Below are 7,469 nucleotides of genomic sequence, written 5' to 3'. Positions count from 1 at the left end.
TATATATATATATATAAAATGAGGCAATAGGAAAATCAAGTTGCACAAGTTTGCATTTATGGTGGTATCCTGAATCTTGGTTGAATCTTGCAGATCTACCTCTATGTAAAGTGTAACTTGTTGCTTCTATTAGTATGAGAGTTTGTTATAATCGGTTGCAAGAGCTTTTACATTACTCCAAACTATATCCTATATGCTGAAGGTGGATTGCTAGGTCAGCTTTGATTTTCACGCTCTGTTCCATTCTCAACACAAGAGGTGTGTCTTCCCAGAGCTAGCTCATGCCTCCACAGTTGCCTAAGCAGTCTATTAGCATAGGAATTAGACTCTCCTGCTTTCAATTAACTCTCCTGCTTAAAGACGCTCAGTGAATCTCATTGTCTTCACAATAAGGTCCAAAGTATTTGACACAAAGCCCTCCATAATGTCTCTTTCCACGTTGTCACTTGTCGCCATTCCTTGACTCCCAGTATTGGACACGCTGTGCACATGCATTTGTTTCTTTGTAAATCCTGCACCCTCCGCCTGGCACTTCCCAAGGACCTCCTACAATCCTCTCCCTTTTCTCTGCCAACTCCCAAGATGGCTTCTCTAAGATTCAGCTAAGGAGTTGCCTTCTGGAGAAGTCTTCTCCTCTCTTAACCAAACTGTGCTCTCCTATTCTAGCACTGTGTTACTGTGTCTTAACTTGTGTGCCCTCCCTGCTAGTTGGTGGATTCCCGAGGACAGGGACCACTTCTTTGTATCTTTAGTGGAGGGGTCGCAAAGAGAAATTCCCACAGAGGCCAAACAGGTAAAGCAAATGAGGGATTTGAGCTGGATGGAGGGCAAGACCATGTCTAGGGTAAACGGGCCACCACTGCTCAGCGCTAGCTGACTGTTGCTCTATGGGACCACAGACCAGGGTTGACAAACCTCCTGAATTTTTTTGATTTTTGTTTTCTGAGACAGAGTCTTGCTCTGTCGCCCAGGCTGGAGTGCAATGGTGCGATCTCAGCTCACAGCAACTTCTGCCTCCCAGGTTCAAGCGATCCTCCTGCCTCAGCCTCCTGAGTAGTTGGGACTACAAGCATGCGCCACCACACCCAGCTAACTTTTTTAGACTTTTAGTAGAGATAGGGTTTCACCAAGTTGGCCAGGCTGGTCTTGAACTCCTGACCTCAGATGATCGGTGCCCAGCCAAACTTCCTGAGTTTTAAAGACAAGTTACAAATTGTGCCTTCTGACGTGAAACCTCCTAAATATCTTAACAGAGTCCTCTTAAAAATGCTTTGTGGGCCAAATAAAACACCCCTGCCAGGACAGTAATGTGCCACCTCTACCATGCACTATGCCCGGAGCGTGGCAAAGCCTGAAACCAGGCTTGTTGGATGAGTCTCGCGCAGAGTCAGGCACAGTGTGGGACACTGTGTGCCGGATGCTCCATGAAGTGTTAGGCGTCTCAGGGTCCCAGGAAAACGTACTTTGTTTTATTCTTTTGTGTGAAGGTCCTCTGTGTGAAACTGCCAATTCTTACTTGGATAGCTTTGGCCTTACTTTATACCCTCCCCAAATGTTTCTATTAGCATCTGGCCAAAGGGCTTCAGATCAGGGCAGACTCTTCGCACTGTGCCTTGAAGTTTTCTATGGAAAGCTATGTGTACTTTTTTAAATTCTTGGAGCATAGTCAGGGTCTATATTAACTTGCTTCCTGAAGAATTCCACCAGAGGGTGGATAGCCTGGGAATGCATTATTTGACAATTTGAAAAGCAAAGGCGCTGCTCCCTGCAAAAGTCTCCTCTAGTGCAGAATGTTCTGTCTAAAGAAACAAGGCCGGGCATGGTGGCTCACACCTGTGATCCTAGCACTTTGGGATGCCGAGGCGGGTGGATTGCCTGAGCTCAGGAATTTGAGACCAGCCTGGGCAACATGGTGAAACCCCATCTCTACTAAAATTAAAAAAAAAAAAAAAAAAATTAGCTGGGCATAACGGCATGCACCTGTAATCCCAGTTACTTGGGAGGCTGAGGCAGGAGAATTGCTTGAACCCGGAAGGCAGAGGTTGCAGTGAGCCGAGATTGTGCCACTGCATTCCAGCCTGGGCAACACAGTAAGACTCTGTCTCAAAAAAAAAAAAAGAAAAGAAAAGAAACAAGATTATAGAATTTATCATCCAGATTTGGAAATGACTGTGTGTCATTTTATGCCCTTTCTCACTAATGCAACAGACACCCATAGTGAGAGCCAGTTAAAGAATGGTGCTGTCTCCCACGTCACTTTCAGCGTGGCATTTCCTTACACAGGCTGATGGAACTATTCCCAACTGACCTGTCAAACTGTTGCTATGTTTTTCTTTTTCTAAAGTAGGAGGGGAACTTTTAGCGTAGGAAAGCCTTAGAAACACATCTGCTAAAGTAAGATAGACCCAGGTTTGAATCCTGCCCTGGACCCTTATTAGCTCTGCCTTTGGGGAGGTTACTTAACTTTTCTGACCCCTTTGTTTTCTCATTTGCAAAATGGGTCACTGGGGGGATTAAAGATGTATAATAAGCATTTGATAAATACTTTTTGAATTAATGAAAAGGGCTCAACATAGTGTTTGGCTCATGGTGTATTTCCAATAGGAGATATCTATTATCATTATTTTTATGTACCTAGGTATTGCTTATGGTATGATAATAATACTAGGTAACATTTACTGAGCATTTACTATTGCCATGCACTGTGCTAATGCATTACACACTTTATCCCATTGAATCCTTATAACAACCTTATGAGATAGGTACTATTACTATCCTGATTTTAATTGATGATGGAAAATAAAGCCCAGTTCAAGACTGCACAGCTGGTGTATGAAAAACAGTAGGTACTAGGATAATAAACAGAGTTGGAATCTCAGGGCTGCCTCTTAGTAGCTATTTGACTCCTGGCTACTTAACCTCTCTGTGCTTTAATTTCTTTATCCATAAAGTGGCTTAATAATGCCTGTCTCCACGAGTCATTGTGCAATCAAATGAGACAACCATGTGAAATACTTGGCCCATACTAGGGTCTCATTAAAATGTTTGCTCTTATTTCCACCCTTTCTTCCTGACCCGAACTCCCCAGAGCAGAATCTTGTTCCTGCAGGCAGACATACCACTCTCCACACAGCAGAGATTCTCAGACTTCCATGTACTTACGAGTCACTGAATAGTTTGTTAAAATGCAGCTTCCTGGGCTTAAGATTCTGGCTCAGTAGATTTGAAGTAGGGCCCAGGAATCCACATTTTAAACATATTCTCCCAGTTACTTCTGCCAACACAGGCAGACACCACACCCGGAGAAATAAGACTGAAGTAAAACAGCCTGTAATCCTGGCACTTTGGGAGGTTGAGGTGGGTGGATCACCTGAGGTCAGGAGTTTGAGACCAGCCTGGCCAACATGGTGAAACCCCATCTCTACTAAAAATACAAAAATTAGCTGGGCATGGTGGTGTGTGCCTGTAATCCCAGCTACTCGGGAGGCTGAAGCATGAGATTCACTTGAACCCAGGAGGCGGAAGCTGCAGTGAGCTGAGATCGCGCCACTTCACTCCAGCCTGGGTAACCATGGAGTGAAACCCTGTCTCAAAATAAATAAATAAAGTAAAATATCTCAGTCCAATTTTCTGGAATCTTGCTAACTCATTATAAACATATTTATAGTCATAAAATCTGAAAACTTCTCAGTGTTAGAAACTCACCTTTATAGCTTCAGCTTCAGCTTCAGCGTAAAGCTCAGAAAGTGTTTCAATGAATGTAGTGTTTCCAAAGATACTGACATGGTTTCTTTTTTTGGGGGGGGACGGAGTTTCATTTTTGTTGCCCAGGCTGGAGTGCAGAGGCGCGATCTCAGCTCACTGCAACCTCTACCTCCCGGGTTCAAGCGATTTTCCTACCTCAGCCTCCCGAGGAGCTGGGATTACAGATGCCTGCCACCATACCTGGCTAATTTTTGTGTTTTTAGTAGAGACAGGGTTTCTCCATGTTGGTCAGGCTGGTCTCGAACTGCTGACCTCAGGTGATTCACCCGCCTCAGCCTCCCAAAGTGCTGGGATTGCAGGCGTGAGCCACAGCGCCCAGCCAACATGGTTTCTTTAATGCTATATTTCTCAGAGAGGATTGAATCTGGAATTGAACTCCAAATAACCAGACGACAACTGAGCAGCACATTACATTTGAGTCATCTCAGTCTCTTGGCTCTTGTGTGTTTTAAAAGTAGTATTTTAGATGTCTTGAATATCTGGCATTGGTAATGGTAAGTGGTAAAGCCAAAATTTTTGTAAGGTGGCAAACATGTAGATTCTATTTCAAGCGACAGCATTAGTTATAGGATTTGAAGATAGCATATAGGACATTTTGATTTTTTTGAGAAGAGAAAATTAAATGGTCAGCCATGCATTATCTGCAGGTGAATTTGCGGTTGTTACAGAGTTAATCTGTTTGTTTGCAAATATTTGTTGAAGCTTAATTAGGTTATTTGGGGATAGAAAGTTTGGCTGACCCTAGGATTTTTTTTAATTAGTTAAATTACTTAAAACTTTGTTTTATTATCAGCTCAATTACAGGGAAGTTGTGATCTGGTATCCTTTTAAGTTCATACCTAAAAACAGGATGCTAGGTATGCCTCTAATAATTAAAGTGGGAAATAAGGGAAAATTAAATTTCTTCATAAACAGATTTTTCTTAGTGAGGCTTTACTAATTTAGAATTACTTGCCAGAACATTAGAGAATCCCATTTAGATCGGAGGGGGATAAACATCCTAAGTTCAGATCCCATGGAGCCACATGCTAACATGGAAGAATGTAACACAGAGAGAGTTCTGTGGAGACACTGCCAAGACAGGAAGCTCATAGGAAGTCAGTGCCCTCTGACTACCCTCTTTTCTTTCTTTCTTTCTTTCTTTTTTTTTTTTTTTTTTTTTGAGACAGAATCTTGCTCTGTCTCTCAGTCTGGAGTGCTGTGGTACGATCTCTGCTCACTGCAACCTCTGCCTCCCGGGTTCAAGAGACTCTCCTGCCTCAGTCTCCCGAGTAGCTGGGATTACAGGTGCAGCCCAGCACGTCTGGCTAATTTTTCTATTTTTAGTAGAGACGGGGTTTCTCCATGTTGGCTAGGCTGGTTTTGAACTCCTGACCTCAGGTGATCCACCCACCTCGGCCTCCCAAAGTGCTGGGATTATAAGCGTGAGCCACCGTGCCTGGCCAAGGGCAGGTTTCTTACATGCATATTGCGTAGTGGTGAAGTCTGGGCTTTTGGTGTACCTGATATCCAAAGAGTGAACATCGTACCCAATAGCTACTTTTTTTTTAGACAGTCTCGCTCTGTCCCCCAGTCTGGAGTGCAGTGGCGCGATCTCGGCTCACTGCAAGCTCTGCCTCCCAGGTTCACACCATTCTCCTGCCTCAGCCTCCCAAGTAGCTAGGACTACAGGTGTCCGCCACCACGCCCGGCTAATTTTTTGTATTTTTAGTAGAGATGGTATTTTTAGTGTTAGCCAGGATGGTCTCGATCTCCTGACCTTGTGATCCGCCCACCTTGGCCTCCCAAAATGCTGGGATTACAGGCGTGAGCCACCGCGCCCAGCCCCCAATAGCTACTTTTTTAACCCTTACCCTCATCCAATGTCTTCTATCCATGCTTATGTCTTCGTCATTTAATTGTTTCACAGGTTTATTTCAAAAACAAGCTGAAGTTGGCACTAATTGGCCAGAGCCTCTTTGGACAAGAAGTCTATAGCCACCTCCGCAAAGAGGGCCACCGAGTAGTAGGGGTGTTCACAGTTCCAGACAAGGATGGAAAAGCTGACCCTCTGGGTGAGTGCATCTTGGGACGACTGGGTCAAGAATTCTCAGGTGCAGGTTGGTCATCAGCTGGTGTGGCAACTCTGTGTTCATCACAATACACGCTCCTTCTGTTTGTTGTTTCACCCTCACCAATGCTGGACTTCCATCTCATGGTCCAAGGTAGCTGCCTCAGCCCCTACTATCACATCTGCATTCTAGCAAGCAGGAAGGAAAAAGAGTGGGAATCAGGGGAAAGAGTTTTATTAAGGGTGTAATCCAGAGTTGTACATATTACTCCCACTTGTATCCCATTGGCCAGAACTTAGTCACAGGCCAAATCTATTTGCAAGAGTGGCTGAGAAATATAGATTTGATTTGGGGTGGCTATGCGTTCAGCTAAACTAGGGGAATCCACTGCTAAAGGATGAAGGGGGACAACTAGCAGTCTCAGCCATATATGTGGACTTCAGAAGCATTGCAAGCATATGACTTTTAGACCTCTTTTCAGAATGAATCCTGGGAAATGAACTCTTCCTTGGTGCCTGGTCCCAGGGTCAGGACCCCCTTTCCATTGGTCATGGCCATTTGGGCTCATGGCATAACTCAGAAAAACTACCAACCTCACTTATAGAGTAACTATATGAGGAAGTGGTACAGCATGTGGGTAGCAGCATATGTTCTGGAATCAAGGAATGAATTCTGATTCTGCCACTTACTAGCTGTATGACCTTGGGCAAGTTACTTAATCTTAGCCTCCGTTCAGCGGTAGCTACCTCACGTGGCTGCTATGAAGATTAAGTTAGATTAATGTACACAAAGTGCTCACAGTATGCCTGGTTCATAATAAGGAAGCACTAATGACAGTAACTGAGTATTCTTGTTAGAATAGTCAACGAGGACAGCCAAAAATAGCTCTGGGGCAGCCAAAAACTGAAACGAAGCCTAACACCTGGATGTCTCAGCCAGTCTCAGTGGAGTGCATTTTTTTTTTTTTGAGATAGAGTCTCACTCTGTTGCCCAGGCTGGAGTGCAGTGGCACGAACTCAGCTTACTGAAACCTCCACCTCCCGGGTTGAAGCGATTCTCCTGACTCAGCCTCCCGAGTAGCTGGGATTACAGGCACCCACCACCACACCTGGCTAATTTTTGTATTTTTAGTAGAGACGTGGTTTCGCCATGTTGGCCAGGCTGGTCTTGAACTCCTGACCTCAGGTGATCCACCTGCCTTGGCCTCCCAAAGTGCTGGGAATTACAAGTGTGAGGCACCACGCCTGGCCTGGAGTACATTTTTTACAATGAAGACTTCTAAGTTTCCTCCACCCCAGTTTTCTTTGCCATATGATCTTTCACAATTTCTCCCATGGTCACATATTTTTACCACCATTTATCCATTTTCCTGTCATCTGACATGTGAGTTCAGTTTTATGAACATTCACATTTTGTGAACATTATTGTGCTGGTCTCTCAGATTCTTCCAAACAGATTGACCAGGGGCTAATCGTGATGGCTGGGGTCCTTCAGGACTTCCTTAGGCTTCAGAATTTAGGTTTCATGGTGGAGGCATCATCTCATCCTGAGTCAATGAATTTTGTTGTTCAGATGTAGGAGAAAGGAAGGGACACAAAAATGCAGATAGAAAGCTTTAGTTAAGACTTCTGGAAATTGCCTAAAATTAACATA

At 44.3% G+C, this 7,469-nt stretch overlaps 1 protein-coding gene across 2 annotated transcripts in view; it reads left to right on the top strand.

The window, feature by feature from the left end:
- Positions 1-7,469, top strand: part of ALDH1L2 (aldehyde dehydrogenase 1 family, member L2) — a 65,640-nt gene that overhangs the window by 5,745 nt on the left and 52,426 nt on the right. Inside the window, exons 1-2 of one of the 2 annotated variants that reach the window (XM_011975511.1) lie at positions 1,033-1,044; positions 5,693-5,819. The gene's annotated coding sequence lies outside the window, so the exon portion shown is untranslated. Of the gene's footprint in view, positions 1-1,032; positions 1,045-5,674; positions 5,820-7,469 lie in introns of those variants that run through there. The other variant, XM_011975510.1, reaches the window with a different exon arrangement.

This window comes from Mandrillus leucophaeus, unplaced genomic scaffold, assembly GCF_000951045.1.
Source record: "Mandrillus leucophaeus isolate KB7577 unplaced genomic scaffold, Mleu.le_1.0 Scaffold157, whole genome shotgun sequence".
NCBI lineage: Eukaryota > Metazoa > Chordata > Mammalia > Primates > Cercopithecidae > Mandrillus > Mandrillus leucophaeus.
This window is presented reverse-complemented; position numbering and strand designations above follow the sequence as displayed.